At 45.1% G+C, this 25,469-nt stretch overlaps 1 protein-coding gene across 17 annotated transcripts in view; it reads left to right on the forward strand.

The window, feature by feature from the left end:
• The window catches only part of FBRSL1 (fibrosin like 1), a 617,089-nt gene that overhangs the window by 269,343 nt on the left and 322,277 nt on the right, over positions 1-25,469 (forward strand). The window contains exon 1 of one of the 17 annotated variants that reach the window (XM_040416293.1): positions 17,989-18,122. The exons of the other annotated variants lie outside the window; for them this stretch is intronic. The gene's annotated coding sequence lies outside the window, so the exon portion shown is untranslated. Of the gene's footprint in view, positions 1-17,988; positions 18,123-25,469 lie in introns of those variants that run through there. 17 annotated transcript variants of the gene reach the window in all.

Raw genomic sequence — 25,469 nt, forward strand, 5'->3', positions numbered from 1 at the left:
TTACCAAAATTTTTGCAAAAAAATGACATTTTTCACTTTCAGTTGTATTCTTTTTTTAAAAAAAACTACATTTCTATATTAAATTTTCTCTAAATTTATTGTTCTACATGTCTTTGATAAATAAAAAAAATGTTTGGGTACAAAAAAAAATGGTTTGGGTAAAAGTTATAGCGTTTACAAACTATGGTACAAAAATGTGAATTTCCGCTTTTTGAAGCAGCTCTGACTTTCTGAGCACCTGTCATGTTTCCTGAGGTTCTACAATGCCCAGACAGTAAAAACACCCCACAAATGACCCCATTTCGGAAAGTAGACACCCTGTATGTAAAGATAGCATTCACTTAGGGATCTGAAAAAAGCATCTTAACCACTACAGGACTGCCGTACGCAGGATTGAGTCTTTGCGGCGGCCCTGTTATTCTGGGTGGACGCACCGGCGCGTCCTCTCGCGAGATTTCCTGTGAACGCGCGCGTTCACAGGAACCGGAGGTAAACTAGCTGATCTACAGCCTGCCAGCGGCGATCGTTCGCTGGCAGGCTGTAGATGCGATTTTTTTTAACCCCTAAAAGGTATATTAGACGCTGTTTTGATAACAGCGTCTAATATACCTGCTACCTGGTCCTCTGGTGGTCCCTTTTGCTTGGATCGACCACCAGAGGACACAGGCAGCTCTGTAATAAGTAGCACCAAACACCACTACACTACACCCCCCCCCCCCCCCCGGTCACTTATTAACCCCTGATCACCCCATATTAGACTCCCTGATCACCCCCCTGTCATTGATCACCCCCATGTAAGGCTCCATTCAGACGTCCGTATGTGTTTTGCGGATCCAATCCATGGATCCGCGGATCCGCAAAACACATACGGACGTCTGAATAGAGCCTTACAAGGGGGGTGATCAATGACATATAGCCCATATAGACTCTCTGATCACCCCCCTGTCATTGATCACCCCCCTGTAAGGCTGGCTCCATTCAGAGGTCCGTATGTGTTTTGCGGATCCACGGATCGGATCCGCAAAACACATACGGACGTCTGAATGGAGCCTTACAGGGGGGGTGATCAATGACAGGGGGGTGATCACCCCATATAGACTCCCTGATCACCCCCTGTCATTGATCACCCCCTTATAAGGCTGGCTCCATTCAGAGGTCCATATGTGTTTTGCGGATCCACGGATCCATGGATCAGATCCGCAAAACACATACGGACGTCTGAATGGAGCCTTACAGGGGGGTGATCAATGACAGGGGGGTGATCACCCCATATAGACTCCCTGATCACCCCCCTATCATTGATCACCCTCCTGTAAGGCTCCATTCAGACATCCGTATGTGTTTTGCGGATCCGATCCGTGGATCCGTAAAACACATACGGACCTCTGAATGGAGCCTTACAGGGGGGTGATCAATGACAGGGTGGTGATCACCCCATATAGACTCCCTGATCACCCCCCTGTAAGGCTCCATTCAGACATTTTTTTGGCAAAAGTTAGCGGAAATTGATATTTTTTTATTTTTTCTTACAAAGTCTCATATTCCACTAACTTGTGACAAAAAATAAAATCTCACATGAACTCACTATGCCCATCACGAAATACCTTGGGGTGTCTTCTTTCCAAAATGGGGTCACTTGTGCGGTAGTTATACTGCCCTGGCATTTTAGGGGCCCTCATGCATGAGAAGTAGTTTGAAATAAATTGGGGATTGGGGGGTGACAGAAGCCCTTTAAGGACCAGTTCAGTTATGGAGTCACTTTGTGATATTTTTCAGCATTCCCACCCACTGAGCACAGTGTACCATATATGCCTGTATGTGTACACTTACTGTGGAGTAAGCAGTGATTTATTTAATTGGCAGGCCCAGGTAAGGAGCCTCGTGCCTGGCCTCTGTGAAATGCAGTGTTATGGAAACATAAAACTGTGAATTGACATACCTCTTGGGAAATCTTGGCAGCCTCGCTTGTTCTGAGGCCTGCTCTAGGTCCTATTGAATCCAGCAGGGCTGTTGAACTGATGCATGAGGACATCCAGCAATGAGTGAAACATCAAGGAACGTACTGCCCCACAATCTGCTGGGAAAGTCTTACACCATTATTCCAGAGCAGTGCCTTCTTCTGACTTCACATAGCCAGCTCCACTGTCAGCCAGAAGCAACTTGAGACCTGTTGATGTAAGGATTCTGGTCTATGTAATTAGATCCTTGGAAACATTTCTTATCCTGTTTTACTGATAATTCTATGTGCTTTACAAGGTGTGGAATAATTGCATTTGACATTTGTTTGCCTGTGTTCCTGTGGAGTTGAAATCTTTTGTAAGGCTACATGCACACGAACGTTGTTGGTTTCCGTGTCCGGTCCGTTTTTTTGCGGATAGGATGCGGACCCATTCATTTCAATTGGTCTGCAAATAATGCAGACAGCACACCGTGTGCTGTCCGCATCAGTATGTCTGTTCCGTAGCCCCGCAAAAAACATAGAACATATCCTATTCTTGTCCGTTTTAGGCATTGTTACAATGGATCCGCAAAAAAAAAAAAAAAAAAAAACGGATGGCATTATCCTTTTTTTCTTTCTTTCTTGCGGATCCACAATTTGCGTACCGCAAAACACATACGGTCGTGTACATTTATCGGAAGATCGGGGGCGCGCTCCGGAAATGCGGATACGGACAGCACACTGTGTGCTGTCCGCATCCATTCCTGCCCCATAGAGAATGAATGGGTCCTCACCCGTTCTGCAATTTGCTATTACAGGGCTCGACAAATCCCAGGTCGCCATGGCGACCAGGAATTTGGTCCTGGCGCTTGTGTATTTGTCAGCCCGTTTTCTAAGATGCGCTCTCGGCGCGCACCATGGTTTCCTGAGCCGGCACAGTGGAGAAGGAGAGGAGTCCCTCCCTCCCCACTGTGCGCGGCTGCCGCTGACCACCAATGAGAACAGAGTAGGAGGAGGAGGGGAGGGACTGTGGCCACCGATCGGAGCCCAAGCATTACACTGCTGGGGCTCCGATCGGTTACCATGGCAGCCAGGAGTCGTGCTACTGAAGTCCTGGCTGCAATGGTATGTTAGTGAGCAGCATTATACTCACGTGCGCCGTGGCCGCCGGGCACTCATTCTTCTGTCTGTGCGGCTCATTGCTAATGCTTATAGCATTAGCAATGCGCCACACAGACCTATGAGAAGAAGGCGATCACGGCGCACGTGAGTATAATGCTGCTCACTAACATACCATCGCAGCCAGGACTAAAGTAGCGTCCTGGCTGCCATGGTAACCGATCGGAGCCCCAGCATTACACTGCTGGGACTCCGATCGGAACTGCCCACTGCCACCAATGATGGGAGGAGGAGGGGGACCCTGTGGCCACTGCTACCAATGATTAATACTGGGTAGGGAGGGGGGGGGGGGGGTTTGTTACCAGAGGGGGCTGATAAGAGGGAGAGGCTGGAGGGGCTGATCAGAGGCTGGAGGGGTTGATCAGAGGGGGGGGGGAGGGGCTGATCAGAGGCTGGAGGGGCTGATCAGAGGCTGGGGGGCACATGATAGGCTGGCTGCCATGGTCAGCTCCCTCCTGTTGTGTGCACAAAGCACAGGGCAGCAGGGAGAGTGTAAAGTCTCTTAAGGGTTCTAGCCCTTAAGGAGGCTAATAGTTATTAAATAAAAAGTAAAAAAAAAAAAGTTTAAACACACCCCCCCCCCCCCCCCCAAATATAGAAAACAATATATCGCGATATATATCGCATATCGCACATGCTTAAATTTATATCACAATATAGATTTTATGACGCGGCTCCGCCTGGCTCCTAACTTTTTTAGCTGGCTCCTAGATTCCAAGGAAATTTGTCAAGCCCTGTGCTATTAGATCCCCACTGTATGCCCTACATACCCTGATACATTGTTTATAAAGTCTGGATCCATAAAAGGTTCTCTTTAAAGTAAGCATTTTAAACCACTGACAAAATAGTGCGTGTGAAGGAATTTTAACTTCGGTGAAAGCAAAATCCCTTGTCTGCCAATATAGTCCCCATCGGTGGGAGCAACAGAATGGGGCTTTCTCCTACGAAAGAATAGGGCAAACTAATGTGATTGTGCTTGAAATCAGTCAGATTTATCATAAAGATATGCTACTTTTGTGGCATGAAAACCGCACAGTGCACATTTCTTCGCCAGCCTTGCCAATTTCCCGAATAAGGGGCAGGCTGGTTGTCCTGCCACATTTCTCATCGTTTTCTGGCATAGAAGAACATTGAATTGTACACCATTCCCTGTAGGGCTGCAGCGAACGATTATTTTAGCAATCGAGTATTCTACAGATTATTTTTATGGTTAATCGAGTAATCTAATAAGAAAGAAAGAAAGAATTAATTAATTGACTATTTTCCTTTCTAAAAACTCATCAGACCCCCTGCCATCAGTCCCCAACACCCTTCGTTCCCCTCTGTGCGATCAGCCCAAGTGCATCAGTTCCCCCCCAGTGCCATCAGTTCTGTTCCCCCCAGTGCCATCAGCTCCATTATCCACCAGTGCCATCAGCTCAACTATCCACCAGTGCCATCAGCTCTGTTCCCCCAGTGCCTTCAGCTCTCCCCCTCCATGCCATCCATTGCCATGTCCCCCACTCCCCCAGTGCCAACAGATCAGCCCCTCCATGCCATTCCCCCTCTCTCCCAGTGCCATCTTGCCCCTCCATGCCATCCATTGCTATGTCGTCGTCCTCCCCCAGTGCCTCCATGCTATCCATTGCCATGTCCCCCTCCCCCAGTGTCTCCACTGCCATCCACCATGTCCCCCACTCCCCCAGTGCCATCAGATCAGTCCCTCCATGCCATGTCCCCTAGCGCCATCAGCCCTTCTATGCCATTTCCATCCATGTCCCCCAGCGCCATGAGCCCCTTCAAATCACAAGTGCCCACCAACCCCCTTCCCCACGGCAGATTCGGGCCCCTGCTAACTTATACTTGCCTTTTCTGGCATTGCGCTGACATGGAGTCCGCAGGAGATGGACCGCATCTTCTTCCCACTTCCTGGCATGCACTGGGCAGGATCTGACATCACACACAGCGTCAGTCAGCTCGCTGATGTGTGCATGTTAGGCCCTGGCAGCGCCACGGAGCGGTGAGTGAGAGGCTTCTCTTCACTCACGCTCCATAGTCACGTGATTTAAACGAATCCTCGATGCAGGGAAACTGCTGATTTTTTTGCATTGATTACATCGATGAATCGTTGCAGCCCTAATTCCCTGATATCAAATATTAGTAAAGGCGCATGGACTGTAAAATGCTGTGCTTAACTTATGATGAGACGTCTGCCGCCGGGCTATAATAAATGTCCTACTTTGTCATTAAATGCAACCTATTTATGAAGCAAATGTGTCTAAAAGAATAGTCCACTTCACCTAGTTCGCCTGTTTTGATTTTCTAGCTCAGAAAAGGGGCGAGGTATCATATGTGCCAATGTGCACCAGAGATTTTGGTGGAAAGGAATCCACCCAATAGATTACACCATACCCTGAGACTGCCTCTGGAGCTTACAGTGCCTACATTTTTACCAGGATTAGTAAATCTGCCCCTATTAGTGTGAAAATTATTGTTGTGGAAAGTCTGATTGCAAATGTTATCACCTCTTAGGCCCCATGCACACGAATGTTTGTTTGTCTTTTAAGCGCCAGACCTTCAGTTCTGCAAAATGCGGAACGCACACTGCCGGTATCCGTTTTTTTTTTTTCTCTAGACAGCGAAACATGGTACAGCCCTGTGTATGAGGCCTTAGGGTGCTGCCACACGGCTGTCCATAAAAAAAATAAAAATAAAAGAATTTGGTTTTGCAACAGGATGCCTTTATGCTCGGTTTCCTTCAAGCCGTTGAAAAAAAAAGGCGAATCACACTCAGCAAAATTTAATTACAAAGTTGAGTAAGGCTACTTTCACACTGGCGTTTTCAATTCTGTTTGTGAGATCCGTTTCAGGGATCTCACAAACGGTTCAAAACGGATCAGTTCAGCCCCAATGCATTCTGAATGGATAAGGATCTGTTCAAAATGCATCAGTTTGGTTCCGTTCTGCCTCCATTCCGCTCTGAATGCGGACATCAAAACGCTGCTTGCAGCGTTGTTGTGTCCACCTGGCGATGCGGAGCCAAACGGATCCGTCCTGACTTACAATGTAAGTCAATGGGGACGAATCAGTTTTCACTGACACAATATGGTGCAGTTGAAAACGGATCCGTTCTGAATGGATACAAGCGTTTGCACTATAGGTGCGGATCCGTCTGTGCAGATACCAGACGGATCCGCAACTAATGCAGGTGTGAAAGTAGCCTTACATTTAAAGAGGACCTTTCATGGGTCCAGACATTATAAACTAAGTATCAGGATACGTAGGGCATAGTGCAGGCATCTAACTGCACTTACTATTTTACTGTGTGCCGCTCCGTTCGCCTGCTGTGGCCCCCGTTGTATTCCCCCACCTGGTATGCTAATTTTAGCATAGGAGCAATGAGGAGGAGACAGAGTCTTTCTCCGTGGGCGTCTCCTTCTCCCCTGGCTGTAGCGCTGTCCAATCGCAGCAGAGAGCGTCACAGCCAGGGAGAAAATAAAATAACTCTCCTTCTCCCTGGCTGTGACGTTCTCCGCTGCGATTGGACAGCGCTACAGCCAGGGAGAAGGAGACGCCAAGGCCCATGAAAGGTCCTCTCTAAGTTTCCTGTGTGTTTCCCCTTTCTAGAAGAAAATGCAGCATAAAAGCAGATGTTTTGTAAAAACTGTGGGTTTTTTTTATGCATTTTTTATTTATTTTTTGCCACAACTTGTGGCAGCACTCTGGCGAGCTGGATGTCTGTTGATCACCATGAGATAATCTAACCTTATTTCTATTTGTAAGTGAACAGCACCACCTGTGCCTTGCCGAGCCTTGTGCTGGTTTACAGCATCAGATTGCTGTGTCGTTAGTGCCCTCTAGTGGACAAAACTGTAAACTTCTAGTGCAACTTTGGACTCCAGAAGTCACATGCTGCAGTTTAATAATTGCCACAGATGTTCTCTTTACCTCACCACCTTGTCTGTTCTCAGAAACCGTGCACACATGTTACCAGGTCACATTGTCTCTCTTCTTTCTGAGTAGCTTGACTTGCACTGTAAGACCAGTGGGGAACTTAAGGGCTGGAACATGATCCTTGCAGTATGCAAGCTGATCTTCTTGCGTTTAACCACAGCAAAAACATATCAAGTGCCTGGAAGCTAGTGAAACCTCATTGTGTAGAATTGGCTCCTGTTCACGCCCGTCAGCCATCTCAAGCACATTCCCGAGTCATTTCACTGTCTGCAGAACCTGATACCGGAGGCTAATCTAATAGACAGGAACTTCTGACCTCGGTGGAAACCCCATTCGATATGCAAAGATCAGTCTAAACGTTCACATTGCTTAATGGGTGCAGCTGTTGACAGTGGTAATATTTTACACATACAACTTATTGTCCTTTTTGACTGTATTTCATGTGTTACTTTGCACTTGATTTGTTTTTACATTTATAAAACCCACGTGGGGACAGATCTAAGCACTCTTTAATAAATCTCTAGTCTTGTGATGTCCTGAATGATGGCTTCAATCTCCATCTGCTCTGTGAAGCAAAGACATTCAGTGAAAGTAGTCACCACACAGATCTGTTGCTGCCAGCGGCAGTTGTGTCACTACTGAGCGGCGGTCAGGAATTTATGTCAGTTCAGCCCAGTTAACAATCCTTGACAGTCTGTGAACGGTAAGGAAATGGTAATAAATAAAGACAAGGGAACGCATTCACCCACTGGACACATAGATTTCAGCTGAAGAAAGACATGGATCTTCAGAAACTGCATCTGGCACTAGCTGGTGGAGCAATACAGTTACTTTTCAAAGTTGACATCACAGGAAAAAAATTACGTTTTATGACTAGAAACTGCTTGATATAGGCAAAGCTACCTAGTATAGCTCTCGGGCATGACAATATACTTGAGACTTCTTAAGCTGGCCATACATATTATACTTTTGTCGGCCAAACCCTCCAAGAACGGCAGGTTTGGCCGACACATTAATGTGTGGGTGGAGCTTTTGTCTCTCCCCCAACGACATCTGTTTTCACCCAATCCTTTTAAGAACTGTCTGTTTGGGATTGGCTTTCTCCGCTCCCCCCATAGCATACACAGACACTTTCAGGCAAGCCGAATGTATATGGAGAAGCCGTGAGAGAGTAGGGGGAGAGAGCTGTCGAGTGAACGATTGTTAGGCTGGCAGCTATTGAATGTGTATGGGCGGCAGCTTTATAGCCAGTTATACAATCCCTGAAGCTAATTTGCCCTTTTAGTGGATGACGACTTAGGCTATATTCAGACTAAAGTGTTTTGGTCAGTGACTTCAACCAGTGATTGTGAGGTAAAACCAGGAGTGGAGGCTACAAAGAGGTAAGGTGTACGGCTCCTGGCACACAGTGCAGTTCTGACAAGCATTCAGGATGCAGTTTTCATTTTAGCCAGTTTAGCAGCCTCCTTAAACCCTGGTGTTCTGCATAGTGGAAATAATTTAAGTAATTTCAGCTTGCTACAATAAAAACTGCATCCTAACTGTCAGAACTGCACTGTGTGCCAGCACCCTAAGGGAAAGATCTGCACCTGTTTATCGTTTGGACTCTGGAAGTCACTAACCGAGCACTGTGTGAATAAGGCTACTTTCACACTAGCGTTCGGGTGTCCGCTCGTGCGCACCGTTTGAAGGGGCTCACGAGCGGCCCCGAACGCATCCGTCTGGCCCCAATGCATTCTCAGTGGAGGCGGATCCACTGAGAATGCATCCGCCTGCCAGCGTTCAGCCTCCGCTCCGCTCAGTGAGCGGACACCTGAACGCTGCTTGCAGCGTTCGGGTGTCCGCCTGGCCGTGCGGAGGCGAGCGGATCCGTCCACACTTACAATGTAAGTCAATGGGGACGGATCCGCTTGAAGATGACACAATATGGCTCAATCTTCAAGCGGATCCGTCCCCCATTGACTTTCAATGTAAAGTCTGAACGGATCCGCTCAGACAACTTTCACACTTTCACAATTTTCTAAGTTTTAATGCAGACGCATCCGTTCTGAACGGATGCGAACGCCTGCATTATCGGAGCGGATCCGTCTGATGAAACATCAGACGAATCCGCTCCGAACGCTAGTGTGAAAATAGCCTTAGTCCTTACATAGATCTGTGGAAAACAACCTAAAAAGTTGGAGGCATGGGTTCATTTGCTACCTAGCTTTTGTATTTTTGCAGCAGATTTGACTGATTTTGACAAGACCAGCCATCAGAGTTGTAGATTTTATTTAAAGGGATCCTGTCATCATCTTTATGCTGCCCATACTAACAACAGAATAAAGTAGAGACAGGTGAGTTGATTTCAGCGGTCTGTCATTTATAAGTTAAAAGTAAGTGGTTGCCGAGAACCAACATCACAATCCTTGCAGACTGGGCCTGGAAAAGAGTCATGGCCACCTGAGAAGAGTCATGGTTATTCATTAATTCCTGCTCTCCCTGCCCACCTGCTGATGACTGATAGTTTTCTACCTAGTTTTCTCCCTTTCTCTCCAGGAGAGAACTGCCAATCATCAGCAGATGGGTGAGAGTGCAGGAGATTATGAATAACCATGACTCTTCTCAGGTAGATTTGACTTTTTTCAAGGCCTGTGCTGCAATGATTATGATGCTGGTTTTAATAAACCAATTTTTTTTAGCTCATGAGTGACACACCACTGAAATCTGTATTTCTGTCACTAATTTATGCTGCCCTCAGTGAGATCAGCATAAAGTTGATGACAGGTTACCTTTTAAGGAGTTGTGTACTTCTAGGGATGACTTTATTAGGTTGCTGACATGCGTTCAAGTTTTTTGACGCAGGTTTTGAAGCCACAATCAGTTGTGGATCATAAAGGGAGCAAAAGTATTACACACAGATACTACGTCTCTATTTTTGAATCCACTCCCGGTTTTGGCTTTACTGTTCACAAGAGTCACCGTACTTTTTCATTAAATCGAGAGTGGTGTAAATAGCATATTTCTAAATCACTTAATATAAAAAGTATGCTTGCATCCATCTGAAAAAAATAAATCTATAAAGTAGGGATCGACCGATATTGATTTTTTAGGGCCGATACCGATAATTTGTGAACTTTCAGGCCGATAGCCGATAATTTATACCGATATTCTGGGAATTTTCATTTTTGAGAAAAAAAATAAAAATTCCTACACAAATCTGCTGAAAATTAATATGTTTATTGTTAGTGTATTTTTTTTGTTGTTAATGTGTATTTTTTTTGTTTGTTTATTGTTAATGTGTATTTTTTTGGTTTAATCTTTTTCATTTATACTTAATATTTTTGTTTTTTTTTCAAACATTGCGCCACCAATGTTTTTACTATTGGGATGGGGGTGGGGGGCGCACTGCGCCACCAATGATTAATACTGGGGGGGGGGGGGGGGGGGGGGGGCGCGCCACCGCGCCACCGCGCCACCGCGCCACCGCGCCACCGCGCCACCGCGCCACCAATGTTTTTACTATTGGGATGGGGGTGGGGGGCGCACTGCGCCACCAATGATTAATACAGGGGGGCTTGGGGGGGCGCACTGCGCCACCAATGATTAATACTGGGGGGCTTGGGGGGGGGGGGGGCGCACTGCGCCACCAATGATTAATACTGGGGGGCTTGGGGGGGGGGGGGCGCACTGCGCCACCAATGAAGATAAGTCTCTCAATCATTCATATACAGGAGGCGGGAGCTGGCTGCAGAATCACATAGCCGGCTCCCGACCTCTATGAGCGGTAGCTGCGATCCGCGGCACCTAAGGAGTTAACTACCGCGGATCGCAGCTAACGCTCATAGAGGTCGGGAGCCGGCTATGTGATTCTGCAGCCAGCTCCCGCCTCCTGTATATGAATGAATGAAAGGCTTATCTTCATTGGTGGCGCAGTGGCCACAGCCCCTCCCCCCCTCTTATCTTCTCTCCTCTCATTGGCGGCAGCAGCACAGGGGGAGGGAGACACTGCTTCCTTCTCCCCTGTGCTGCTGAGGGAACACGGAGAGCGCTGAGAGCAGCGCGTTCTGTGTTCCCAATATGTTATCGGTATATCGGCAAAATAGATGCCGATACCGATAACGTTCAAAATGCTCAATATCGGCCGATAATATCGGCCGATAATATCGGCCTAACCGATAATCGGTCGATCCCTACTATAAAGGATCTCAGGATCCCCTTGCCTTTCTGTAAGCATGATTTCTCCCTTCTTATCTGTTCTGCGCTGACAAACATAGTGGGAAGTAAGGGAAAGGATGTAACTGCAGTACAGTGCTCGATGCCCCTTGCTTCTGAGAGATATGAATTTAGCTGTGCAGCTGAAGAGAGGAATAATTAGGAATAACAAAAAGACCTATTCCTTCACAGTTATAATTGTCCAAAGAAGCACAGCCATTATGCAAACCTTTTATTTTAAAACTGGAGTATGCTTTAAAAATGAATGTTAGTGCTTCTTGAAACCTAAGGGTAGAGCCACAGTGTCGGTTTTTTTTAATGCAGTTTTAGGTGCCAAAACCACAAGTGAATGCAAAAAAGAGAATTAATATCCATATTTTATACTTTCTCTCTTTTGATGATCCACTCCTGATTTTGGCTTCCATAACTGCATCAAAAACTCAGACTATGTGGCCATACCCACATAGGGTATTCACACGTGGGGGGTTGTTTACAAGAACTGGCTCTTTTCACTGGTCTTTGTTTCCCCTCTGTGCTGTCATGGCTTGCTCCAAATTTATTATGAGACATGCAATGTTTCGACCCCGGGCACACTCTCGCCACACCCAAATGTAGAACACGGCGCAAAAAATGTCTGTGTCACACAGGCGTTAAAAAAAAGCAAGTATAAAAGCAGGTTTGCAACTTTTTTACATGCCTAAAACAGGCATAGTGCCCATTGTAAATGACCCCCATATTGTTTTAGTTCTGGATAAAACCGTATCTGTATGTTATTTTGCCACTTTTTTATGATGCCTTAATTAACCACACGATTTTTACTGGTGAAACACTGTGTATCTGCAAATTTTTACTGTGGCTACTTCTATAAATACAATCCCATAAAGAGGACCTATCACCATATAGCAGATATCGATTTATATGTATACATACACTAATGACTGTGATATAACTATTCTTTTTTCATTTTATTTTTATTAGGTAACATGGTATATAAGGCCAAAAAAAGACATTTGTCCATCCAGTTCAGCCTGTCATCCTGTAAGTTGATCCAGAGAAAGGCAAAAAAAAAAACTCTGAGGTAGAAGCCAATTTTCCCCACTTAAAGGGCTTCTGTCACCCCCCCCCCCAACCCCCAATTTTCAGTTTTTGACTTATTATATTTGTTAATGTAAACAGATTTCATATATGCCCCTCTTACCTTGGGCTGTGCAGTAATTACAGTAAAAAACATACTTTTATTATATCTAAATTTCTTCACTACCTGCAAGTTGGGCGGACTTGCTGGTAGCCGCCGCATCCTCTGTTTGAAAAAATGCCCCCTCCTCCACTTGATTGACAGGGTCAACGAGCGCTCTCCTCCTCCGCTGGATCTGCCTGCAGCCTCAAATCCCGCGCCTGCGCCGTACCGGTCGTCATTTGGCGCAGGCGCTCTGAGAGAAGGACGGCTGCTCCTTCCTCAGTGCGCCTGCGCCGATGACGTCAGCCCTACACCCGGAAGAGAAGACCTCTCTTCCGGGTGTAGGGCTGACGTCATCGGCGCAGGCGCACTGAGGAAGGAGCGGCCGTCCTTCTCTCAGAGCGCCGAATGACGACCGGTACGGCGCAGGCGCGGGATTTGAGGCTGCAGGCAGGGCCAGCGAGAGGAGGAGAGTGCTCGCTGGCCCTGTCAATCAAGTGGAGAAGGGGGCGTTTTTTTCAAACAGAGGATGCGGCGGCTACGAGCAAGTCCGCCCAACTTGCTGGTAGTGAAGAAATTTACATATAATAAAAGTACGTTTTTTACTGTAATTACTGCACTGCCCGAGGTAAGAGGGGTATATATGGAATCTGCTTACATTAACAAATATAATAAGTCAAAAACTGAAAATTTGGGGTTGGGGGGTGACAGAAGCCCTTTAAGGGGAAAAAATGTGTTCCCGGCTCTATTCAGGCAATCGGATAACTCCCTCGATCGACGACCCCTCTCTACTAGCTATAGCCTGTAATATTATTAGACTCCAGAAATACATCCAGGCCCCTCTTGAATTCCTTTATTGTACTCGCCATCACCACCTCCTCAGGCAGAGAGTTCCATAGTTTCACTGCTCTTACCGTAAATAATCCTCTTCTATGTTTGTGTACAAACCTTCTTTCCTCGAGACGCAGAGGATGTCCCCTTGTCACAGTCAGTCTTGGGGATAAATAGATGATGGGATAGATCTCTGTACTGACCTCTGATATATTTATACATAGTAATTAAATCTCCCCTCAGTCTTTTTTCTAAAGTGAATAACCCTAATTTTGATAATCTTTCTGGGTACCGTAGTTCCCTTATTCCCGTAATTACTTTAGTTGTCCTCCTTTGAACCCTCTCCAGCTCTGCTAGAAAACCTTCAAACAGTTTACCCACGATGGATGTTAAACTTACCGGCCTATAGTTTCCGGGCTCTGTTTTTGGACCCTTTTTGAATATTGGCACCACATTTGCTATGCGCCAATCCTGTGGAACACTCCCTGTCAGTATACAGTCCTTAAATATCTGAAAAAAGGGTCTGGCTATGATATTACTTAATTCTCTTAGGAAACGGGGGCTTATGCCATCCGGTCCCATCTATTTGTCTATTTTAATCTCTTTAAGACGCCGCTGTACTTCTTCCTGGGTCAGACAGGGCACTTTTAATGGCGAATTTACTTTTACATTCTGCATTTCATCTGACCGTTTATTTCCTTCAGTGTATACAGTGGAGAATAAAAATATTTAACAGCTTTGCTTTCTCCTCATCGCTCTCTGCAACTCCCCTCTCATCACTCTGTAAAGGACGGACACTTTCAGATTTTTACTTTTTACCAGTTATATAATTGAAGAACATTTTAGGATTAGTTTTGCTCTCTTTGGCAATTAATCTCTCAGTCTCTAGTTTGGCCGCTTTTATTTGTTTTTTTTACATATTCTATTTTTTTTCCTAATTGTTTTTCAGTGCTTCCTCGCTACCATCCTGTTTTAGTGATTTAAATGCTTTCTTTTTGTCATTTATTGCCTTCTTTACAGTTCTATTCATCCACATTGGTTTTTTCTTGTTCCTTAACTTTTTATTCCCATAAGGTATGCACCTCTCACAGTTAGATTTTAGGATGCTTTTAAAAATATCCCATTTTGTGGCTGTATTTTTATTTTTGAGGACTTTGTCCCAGTTAGGCCTATGGCCTCTCTTTAGTTGGCTAAATTTAGCTTTGTTGAAGTTTGGTATTTTTGTTCCTCCCTGAAGAAACACTCTTGAATGATAATTGGAAGGTTATTACTTTATGGTCACTATTTCCCAGGTGTCCCCCAACCTGCACATCTGTTGTTGTGTCAGGTGTATTGGTTAATACCAAGTCTAGTATGGCTGTACCTCTAGTCGGGTCCTGAACGAGTTGGGAAAGGTAATTGTCTTTGGTTATTGCCAAGAACCTGTTTCCTTTATGAGATGTACAGGTTTCAGTTTCCCAGTCTATATCTGGGAAGTTGAAGTCCCCCATAATAACGACCTCATTATGATTTGCCGCCTCGTCTATCTCGTTTAGTAGTAGATTTTCTGTGGACTCTGGTATATTAGGTGGTTTATAATAAACTCAAATTTAGTTTTTGCCTCAATGTATTTCTACCCACAGTGACTCCACATGTTCATGTCCCTCACTTATATCTTCTCGGACTGTGGGCTTTAGACAGGACTTTACATAAAGGCAGACCCCTCCCCCTCTCCGGTTTTGGCGATCCTTTCTAAACAGATTTTAATCCTGTACATTAACTGCCCAGTCATTACTATCATCCAGCCATGTCTCATTATTCCCACTATGTCATAGTCCTCCTCACACATCACTAATTCCAGTTCCCCAGTTTTATTAGTCAGGCTTCTGGCATTAGTATACATACATTTGAGAGGTTTATGTATATTTTTTACCCTACACCTTTCCTTCTGAACTGTTCTAGTCCCTCCTTCCATTCCTCCCCCAGTCCCATTACCTTGCCCACGGTCTCTATCTGCACTGTCTTCCCATCCTATAATGTAATTACCCTTCCCCAAGTCCCTAGTTTAAACACTCCTCCAACCTTCTAGCCATCTTCTTCCCCAACACAGCTGCCCCTTCCCCATTGAGGTGCAGCCCATCCCTACGATAGAGCCTGTAGCCGATAGAAAAGTCGGCCCAGTTCTCCAGGAACCCAAACCCCTCCTTCCTACACCAGTTCTTGAGCCACTTGTTTACCTCCCTATTCTCCCGCTGCCTTTCTTGTGTGGCTCGTGGTACCGGAAGTATTTCGGAAAATACTACCTTTTGAGTTCCTTTCGCTAAGCTTTTGACCTTAATTCCTAAAATCTTTTTTTAAGGACGATCCTCCTACCTCTATCTTTGTCATTGGTTCCGATATGGACCATGACCGCAGAATTTTCTCCAGCCCCTCCTAGTAATCTGTCAACCTGATCCACGATGTGTTGAACTCGAGCGCCAGGAAGACAACACACCGTTCGACGATCCTGGTCTTTGTGACAGATCGCCCTATCTGTACCCCTAATAATTGAGTTTCCCACTACCAGCACCTGTCGGGCCTGCCCTGCTCTCCTGGTCCCCTGCTTACTGGAGCAGACATTCCCGTTACTGGCAGAGGAAGGGTCCGGCTGCAGCAGTGCTCTCTCTGAATTGACATCCCCTCATCTGCCAACCGTGCAAGCTTTTTGGGGTGCATCAGAGCTGGCCTCGCTGGCACTCTTCCCTCTACCCCGCTTTCTAACGGTTTCCCAGCTAGCTACCTCGCTTTCCACAGCCTCTTCGCTACCAACCTCCCCCCCCCCCATCTACCCCAAAGAGTGCTTGCTCAGTGAGCAGCAAACTCTTTTCCAAATTGTCAACGCCTCTCAGTTTTGAAACTCGCCCATTTCGATACTCGTTGTGCGATTCCAAACGGGCAATTTGCTCACATTTTGAACAAATATATGCACCCTCAAACGGCTGTTCCAGGACTGCATACATAAGACAAGATGTGCACTGGACTGCGATATCAATAATGGAACACATACTAAATGGGGATTACGCAAGAAAGAGAAATATACAATACAGTGCAGTGATAAGAATCTAACTTAGGCTACTTTCACACCTGCGTTTAGGTCGGATCCGTCTGGTATGTGCCCAGACGGATCCGCACCTATAATGCAAACGCTTAGATCCGTTCAGAACGGATCCGTTTGCATTTTTTTGTTCATGATAATGCAAACGGATCCGTTTTGACTTTACATTGAAAGTCAATGGGAGACGGATCCGTTTGAAGATTGAGCCATACTGTGTCAAATTCAAACGGATCCGTCCCCATTGACTTACATTGTAAGTCTGGACGGATCCGTTTGCCTCCGCACGGCCAGGCGGACACCCGAACGCTGCAAGCTGCGTTCAGGTGTCCGCCTGATGAGCGGAGTGGAGGACAAACGGAGCCAGACTGATGCATTCTGAGCGGATCCGCATCCATTCAGAATGCATTAGGGCTGGACGGATCCGTTCGGGGCCGCTTGTGAGCCCCTTCAAACGGAACTCACAAGCGGAGCCCCGAACGCTAGTGTGAAAGTAGCCTTACTGTAGTCCCCTCCTAAAGTCCCTGAATCTCAAGTCACGTAATCTAAAGTCACACACTTTATACAAACACACACTGGAACTCAAACACGCAAACGTTCACAAACTCGCGTTTTGGCTGCTTGTATAAATGGAGCTCTTAAACCAGTCTCCTTTTTTTTCCCCTTTGGTTTCAAAAAGGTACATTTAGAAAATGATTTAGATTTTGCTGTTGAGGTGCATTCAAAGCTTCAACTGTGTTAGGCTACTTTCACACTAGCGTTTTTTGCGGATCAGTCATAGATCTGCAAAAATGCTTCCGTTACAATAATATAACTGCATACATCCGTCATGAACGGATCCAGTTGTATTGTTGAACACCACTGAAAGTCAATAGGAGACGTATCCGTTTTCTATTGTGCCAGATTGTGTCCCCATTGACTTACACTGTGTGCCAGGACAGATCCATTTCGCTTCTCTTCGTCAGGCGGACAGAAAAACGCTGCAGGCAGAGTTTTGGTGTCTGCCTCCAGAGCGGAATGGAGACTGATCGGAGGCAAACTGATGCATTCTGAGCGGATCTTTTTCCATTCAGAATGCATTAGGGCAAACTGATCTGTTTTGGACCGCTTGTGAGAGCCCTGAACGGATCTCGCAAACGGAAAGCCAAAGCTCTAGTGTGAAAATAGCCTTATCGGCAGTTTTACAATGCCGTATTTGTGTACACCGGTTTTTACAGGTAAATTGGAAATGTGGCCAACTTTACACATTGCAAATCTGTTTTAACTTCACCTCTCCAGTATGTGTGAATATACCCAAAGGGAACCTGTCGGCTTTCTAATGCTGGCCTCTCTGAGAACGGCATGAGGGTATGCCAGACATGCTGGTTTCTGTTGTGTGTGATTTGTTGCTCACATACTATCTATACTCCAGTTATTGCTGGTAGGAGTGCATGCCACAAGGCGCCTGCTGTCTTTACACAAACACAGTCCATTATTGCTCCATTCCTAGATAGGAATGAACAAAGTTCTGTGCTCCTGACATTCTGTAATCAGACCCTTAGCTGGGAAAGATTAAAAGGGGTTGGGCTCCTGATTTGGTCTGGTTAATGTTACACACACACAGATAAGATAACAGCTACAAATGTCCCTGAATTCTGACTTCTTATCGTGGGAGTCTCATTTATACTTAATTGTTGTTCGATTTAATAACCCGACGTATTCGGAGATAAGTCTGCCCTCCAGGTGGAATTATCACCTCACAGGTTACCAGCTTCATTTGCGTTTACACCTTCTCTGCAAACACTCACTGTATTAAACAGGTAGGTGACTGATATTGGGATTTACCGATTTGGAGGTGACAGTGGGTGCTGCACGGGTCTCTGCTGGAATGTGCTTTCTTTACAGCATATATAAAGACAAATGATCCTTTGTCAGGTTACTGAGATAGACGTGAGCATAGATAAAGTTTCCAAATGCATGTCTTGCCGTTACTCTTTGATGTCTTTATAAGAGGTTATTTACGCTGTAGAATGATGGAAAAGTTTACTGCATTTACAGACTGTAAAAGTGAAAGATTACCAGCAAAATCACTTTTCAGATAATGTCCCTGATATTGCAGGTTAATGGGCTGTAACCCATTGCTCTACTGCTCGTGGAAAGTTCAAGCACCAAGGGTAGTCCTTTACTTGGCGTTGCAATATCTAGTTAGTTATAATCCTCCTTCTTTTCCCCTGCTTAAACCTTTGATAAAGTAACTTAGAATTGTTATAATTACCCGTAAGTCATGTATAATGAAGGTTATGCCAAGCAATCCTCCGTATCGGTCCAAAAAGTATTACAGCTGATTATTACCCTCTGTTCTATGATTGGATTTGTGCTGGCTAGACCAAAGAATGGAGTCTAAGGCCACCTGCAAACATTGCGGAATTCGTACGGAAAAACCGCAGCGTAGTACAGTACCAGCAAAGTGTGAGACTACACGAATCTCATGTACACTGCAGATTTTTTCTGTGTGGAAATTGCCATGCACTGTGGATTTCCATTATGTTTCCGGTTTTAGTTGCCTATTTCACCCCTCTTTTTAATGGAAGGGTGAAATCTGCCACAAATCCACATCAAATCTGCAACAAAAATAGCAATTACGGTACACATTGTGGATTTTGGCGCGGATATGCTGTAGAAACCCACATAAAGCCACAAGTGGCCTAAGGGTGCATTTACCTTTTGGCAGAAAAATCCACCATGAAATCCAAATGCGTTTTTTGGTTTATTCAAACTTATTTACCATTGATTTACAAAATCCGCAAATGCATTCCACCACATGTGAAGGAACCATTAGGGATTCCTGATTTTTACCTTTAACCTCAGCAAGGAGGTTTGGCTACAAGGTAATATCTAGGTTGTTTTTTAATGAATGATCTCAATTTATTGGAGCCAACCAAGATATAGTTACATAGTGGTCATAGTCTGGAATGTAACCAAAAGGAGTGCCAGTGGACTGCCAGAGTCATGCACCAGAAGATGTAGCTGGGGACTTGAACCAGAATGACAAGGCAGAGGCTGAGACTGTAACCACTTGCTAGTTGCAGATAGGAGTCAGAGGATCTGGGAGTTCTCTTAGGGCTGTTTCACACGAACGGATGCCGTGCGTGACATCCGCTGCGTGAATGACAGCCAAGACCCGATGCGGACAGCAGAAGCACGGAGCATTAACATGACTGATAATGCTCCGTGCCTCTCTGTGATCTCTTTACTACGAAATCACAGTGAGATAAAGTTGTCACTGTGATTTCGTAGTAAAGAGATCACAGAGAGGCACGGAGCATTATCAGTCATGTTAATGCTCTGTGCTTCTGCTGTCCGCATCGGGTCTTGGCTGTCATTCACGCAGCGGATGTCACGCACGGCATCCGCTTGTGTGAAACAGCCCTTAGGGCTCTTTCACACTTGCGTTGTCCGGATCCGTCGTGTACTCCATTTGCCGGAAGTGCCCGCTGGATCCGTAACACCGCAAGTGAACTGAAAGCATTTGAAGACTGATCCGTCTTCAAAATGCGTTCAGTGTTACTATGGCAGCCAGGACGCTATTAAAGTCCTGGTTGCCATAGTAGTAGTGGGGAGCGGGGGAGCAGTATACTTACCGTCCGTGCGGCTCCCGGGGCGCTCCAGAATGACGTCAGAGCGCCCCATGCGCATGGATGACATGATCCATGCGATCACATCATCCATGCGCGTGGGGCGCCCTGACGTCACTCTGAAGTGCCCCGGGAGCCGCACGGACGGTAAGTATACTGCTCCCCACTACACTTTACCATGGCAAACAGGACTTTAGCGTCCTGGCAGCCATGGTAACCATTCAGAAAAAGCTAAACGTCGGATCCGGTAATGTGCCGAAACGACGTTTAGCTTAAGGCCGGATCCGGATTAATGCCTTTCAATGGGCATTAATTCCGTATCCGGCCTTGCGGCAAGTGTTCAGGATTTTTAGCCGGAGCACAAAACGCAGCATGCTGCGGTATTTTCTCCGGCCAAAAAACGTTCCAGTCCTGAACTGAAGACATCCTGATGCATACTGAACGGATTTCTCTCCATTCAAAATGCATTGGGATAATCCTGATCAGGATTTTTCCGGCATAGAGCCCCGACGACGGAACTCTATGCCGGAAAAGAACAACGCAAGTGTGAAAGAGCCCTAAGTATGTCTCGTTTAATAAATACCTGTATTCCCAATAAACCAACAATTCTGAAGCCGCTATTATGTGCAGTGTGTTGTTACTAGGTTATTCCTCCTAGAAACTGGGCATTGCCAATAACCTTGTCAATGTAATGTGTCACTACACAACGAGCACTGATTGGACTATTTCAGACTGTGTATGGACACACCTGCAACTGGTAACAGACCACTTGTCAATTTATTCATAAATTTCTATACAGGTAAAACTCGAAAAATTTGAATATTGTGCAAAACTTCATTTATTTCAGTAATGCAACTTAAAAGGTGAAACTAACATATGAGAGACTCATTACATGCAAAGCGAGATATTTCAAGCCTTTATTTGTTATAATTTGGATCATTATGGCTTACAGTTTATGAAACCCCAAAGTCACAATCTCAGGTCCCCTTTGCTCAGGGGGTATGGACTAATTAGGTAACTAGAGTGTGACACTTTGAGCCTAGAATATTTAACCTTTTCACAATATTCTAATTTTAATTTGCATTAGGCCTATTGCACACGACCATATGGCTTTTTCAGTGTTTTGCGGTTCGTTTTTCACGGATCCGTTGTTCCGTTTTTTTTTTTTTGCGGACCCATTGACTTTAATGGAGCCACTGAACGTGATTTGCGGGCAATAATAGGACATGTTCTATGTTAAAACAGAACGGAAGTACGGAAACGGAATTCATACGGAGTACATTCCATTTTTTTTGCGGAACCATTGAAATGAATGGTTCCGTATACAGACCATATACGGAACGCAAAAAACGGCCAGTAAACGGGGAAAAAAAACGGCCATGTGCACAACTTTTGCACAATATTCTAATTTTTCAAGTTTCACCTGTAAGGCCAAAGTCAGGCTTCGCACAGTATTTTTTAATAACGCATCAGCTGAGGTGCATTAAGTCACCTATAAGATGAAGATGAGATCAGCTGTAAGGCCTTGTTCACACATGTTTTGCGCAGTGATTTCTATCAGTGATTGTGAGCCAAAACCAGGAATGGAGCCTCCGCAGACATAAGGTATAAGGGAAAAATCTGCACCTGTTCTGTGTTTAGAGCAGCATCCGGTTTTCACTCACAATTACTGATGGAAACCACTGACAAATGTTCCTGCAAAAAGCTTGTTCCCGACAATCTGTCCGTGTAAGGGTCCATTCACACGTCCGCAAAATGGGTCCGCATCCGTTCCGCAATTTTGTGGAACAGGTGCGGACCCATTCATTTTCAATGGGGCCGGAATGTGCTGTCCGCATCCGCATTTGTGGATCCGCACTTCCGTTCCAGGTTATAAGGCACTTATATTATCGTTTCTGTGCAGCAGATCGTGCCGTCTAAACAGAGATCTGCTGCCCAGAAACAATGTAGCTGTATGAGGACGAGCGATAGCAAAAGTGATCCCTCGTTTTTATACTGTGAAAGTAATCGCTGCTTGTAAATACAGCGGTCTCCTCCATTGAGCGAGCAGCCGATTACCGGGAAGGAGCGCTTCGGCACCTTGAAGGCTCGAGTCACGGATCATTGAACCCACAGGTCTATACACTAATGTGCATTGTGCACTATAGATCCTATTCATTGACCTAGGATTTCTGTTAGAAGCACCATCTTCAATCTGCCTCATGATGGCATATTCCATGTGTACTGCTAGCTTGAAAAGGGGATTTCCAGAGCAACTCCTACCAATGGTCAGTGGAAAGCACTGACAAAATGTGGACGCCATCCATGTTCTGTCAGTGCTTTTCAAGGACCCATAGGTGCCCATAGCAACCAATCAGATTTCATCTTTCATTTTACAGAGCTCCTTTTGAAAAATAAAAAATGTTCAAGCTGATTGGTTGCTGTGGGCACCCAAGCCAGTTTTGCTTTGTAACACTTTTGATAAATCTCCCCCATGGACTTCAATGGGCATGTTTGATCTGCAACCTGGACAAAGCGGTGCATGCTAACATTGTTTTTCCACCGAGCCACAGCCAGTGGAAAAACAAGGATGTGTGAACAAACACCTTAAAGACAAAGGTTACGCAGCACGCAGCAGTCTGTGGAAAACGCGTCCATGATTCACTGATGTGTATATAAGACTTAAGTCTGCATTTTACTGGTTTAATATCTGAAAGAAAAAATCCTAAATATTCAGGCTTGTAAATTCAGAGTTTTGCTTGCAGCTAATGAAATATTCTCCATGGCCACTTCTCCAGTTGCCTATAAATACAGTAAGGACTAAGGACCTTTTAGCCTAGCAGTAAAAATAAGCATTGGATGATCTCTGCTGGCCACACAGTGCTCTGTTCCAAAATGGAATCGAATTTTGTGTGGTAAAAAGCATTTGAGTAAAGAATAACAGACCTATCAGCAGTGCGCACTGCCAGAGCCGCAGCAAAGTCAGGCATTATTACTTTCTTATCATACAAGGATGTGTTTACAAGTTCACGCGGTTACAAGAGCATTGCATTAGAGCTCAGCGAGATAACGCGTTTCATACAAAGGCTGCACAGTATCCCATGCTAATCTGTGCTCTGAGTGGCTGGAGAGAGGCAGCCTCTTGTATGAAGGCCTAGAGAAGGACATTGAAGGTGAAGTCTCAGTCCTTAGCAATATCCCCAGAGCTCTTTCCTGAGAATGCAGATCTCCACAAAATTGGCTGAAAATGGCATTTAATCTAGAGCACCCTGTAAAGGGCACTTTACATGGGTTGAGAATCTTAAAGATGATCACTAATGAGCGTTCATAGGAACGCTCGTTAGGAATTATCTGGCAGTGTAAATGTACCGCCAATTACTCGATGAACAAGCGTTTCGCTTGTTCATCGGGTAATCCGATCATTTGTGCAGGCACAAAAATAATCGTTTTCCATCAGCGGATTGTGCTGTGTAATCACTATCTGCTGTCAGCAAACAAGTCAGTATGGGGAAGAGCGATCACTGCTCACGATACTGTGGAGGAGATCTCTGAATGTAAATGCAGCGCTCTCCTCCGCCAGCAAGCAGCAGATTGTCAGGAAGGAACGCTTCCACCCCAACAATCTGTTGCTGTGTCGTCACATTTAAAGGGACCTTAAAGGGAACCTGTCATGTGGATATTTGATTATAATCTAATTATATACAATCATTAACTACTAAAAAGTGCCTTAGATGTATTCACTTACAGTTGTGACAGATGGTTACCTCATAATATACACACAAAGATGCCGCATGCTAATGAGCTGATTTGAGTCCAGCGTGATGTCATTGAGTCCAGCGTATATTTAATTCAGAGCTATAGCCACTCCCCTGCCCACCTGCTGCTGATTCATATGGAAACAAACTGTCATTAAGCAGCAGGTGGGCGGGGAGAGTCAGGAGCTCATGAATATTCAGGACTCATCATTATCAGCTGGAGCTTTTCAATACAATATGTTGGCAGATTGACTGGGTCAATTAAAGAAAGTGACCCAGCATTGTGCTAAGAGAATCAGTCACTTCTTTATGTTGCCCTTAGTTAGGACCCCATAAAACTGGTGACAGGTTCCCTTTAAGTCAGTGATAAAAGTTAGGTGTTGACTGCCAGTAATTTCTATGCCATTTGATAAATTTATTTCACTATAGACATTAGATTGGCAATACAACAAAAATTTACTGGATTTGTCTACAAATATAAAATTTTATCCCAAACGGTAATTCTGTCCAATTTTTATACATGGCAAGATGCTGCTAATTAAAGTGATATTCCTACCACTGGGACCCCCAGCTATCGCGATAACGGGTCTCAGTACCCCATGGAGCCCACCTGAAATGGACTGAGCGGCTGGTCAGAAATGCATACCACCACACTATTCATTTCTGTGGGAGCGCCTCCCCCCGACATGTCTGTTTTGGTAACTACTAGCATTATCCATGCAATAACAATTCTGTAGCAAAGCTTTAAGCCTTATTCACACGTCAGTGTTTTAGTCAGTGATTTCTATCAGTGATTGAGAGCCAAAACCAGGATTGGAGCCTCCACAGACATAAGGTATAAGGAAAGATCTGCCCCTCTTCTGTGTTTGGAGCTGCACCTGGCTCACAATCACTGATGGAAATCACTAACCAAAACACTGACGTGTGAATGAGGCTTTATGTTGTGCCATTCCTCATTTAATGCTAGTTATGAATGAATTGCTAGTAGTTTGCAGTGACGGTCCAGATGGGTGATACCAGTATGGGGTGTGTCCCTGCACAATCTGACACTATCAAATCAGTGCTGTCAGTGTCTAGCAATTCAAAGGTCCAACTGAGAATTCAATAATTTGCTAAAACAGAAAATTCAGAGTAGGTGAGGGATCCTCTTTAAAGAGAACCTGTCACCACAAAACGCAGTGCAGGAGGAGCTGAGCAGATTCATATATGGTTTTCTGAGGAAAGAATGAGTAAAACATGTAATTTATACATTTAACCCCCTGCTCTTTTGAGCTTAATAGCAGAGTGGGCCATCTTATCAGTGACTGACAGCTGCAGGATGTTGGTAGCATCCATTGGAGCTATATGTGGCAAAATCCTCTTGATTCATACATCCCACTTACACATGCAGTGTGAATGCACTTTTATTGTAAGGAGAACTATGCTCTTTTTGGTATATAGGACCACAGTCCTAAAAACATTTCTTAGAGCTAAATAGAAATGGATGCAAATGAGCTCTTAAGCTCTCTCTCTAATGCCACCAGATGTAAGGCAGCTATCCTATAATTCAATGTTCGAGACTCTGATATTAAATAAGCCAGCACCTCATCTGCAGGCAGCTGTAAAATGGACCGTGTATTCCTAGTTTGTGTACCTGGCTTACTTGAGCCTTTAGGTCCACATGCTGTCTTGTCTGAGAGCATGCACAATACGTTGGTACTGTATGATAACTTGTTTTGCTGTAGGATGTGACATTTTTACAGTTTATTAATAGCACTTAACACTAGCAGAAAATGAAAAACGGAGCACCTGAGATTGA

Source organism: Bufo bufo, chromosome 2, assembly GCF_905171765.1.
Source record: "Bufo bufo chromosome 2, aBufBuf1.1, whole genome shotgun sequence".
NCBI lineage: Eukaryota > Metazoa > Chordata > Amphibia > Anura > Bufonidae > Bufo > Bufo bufo.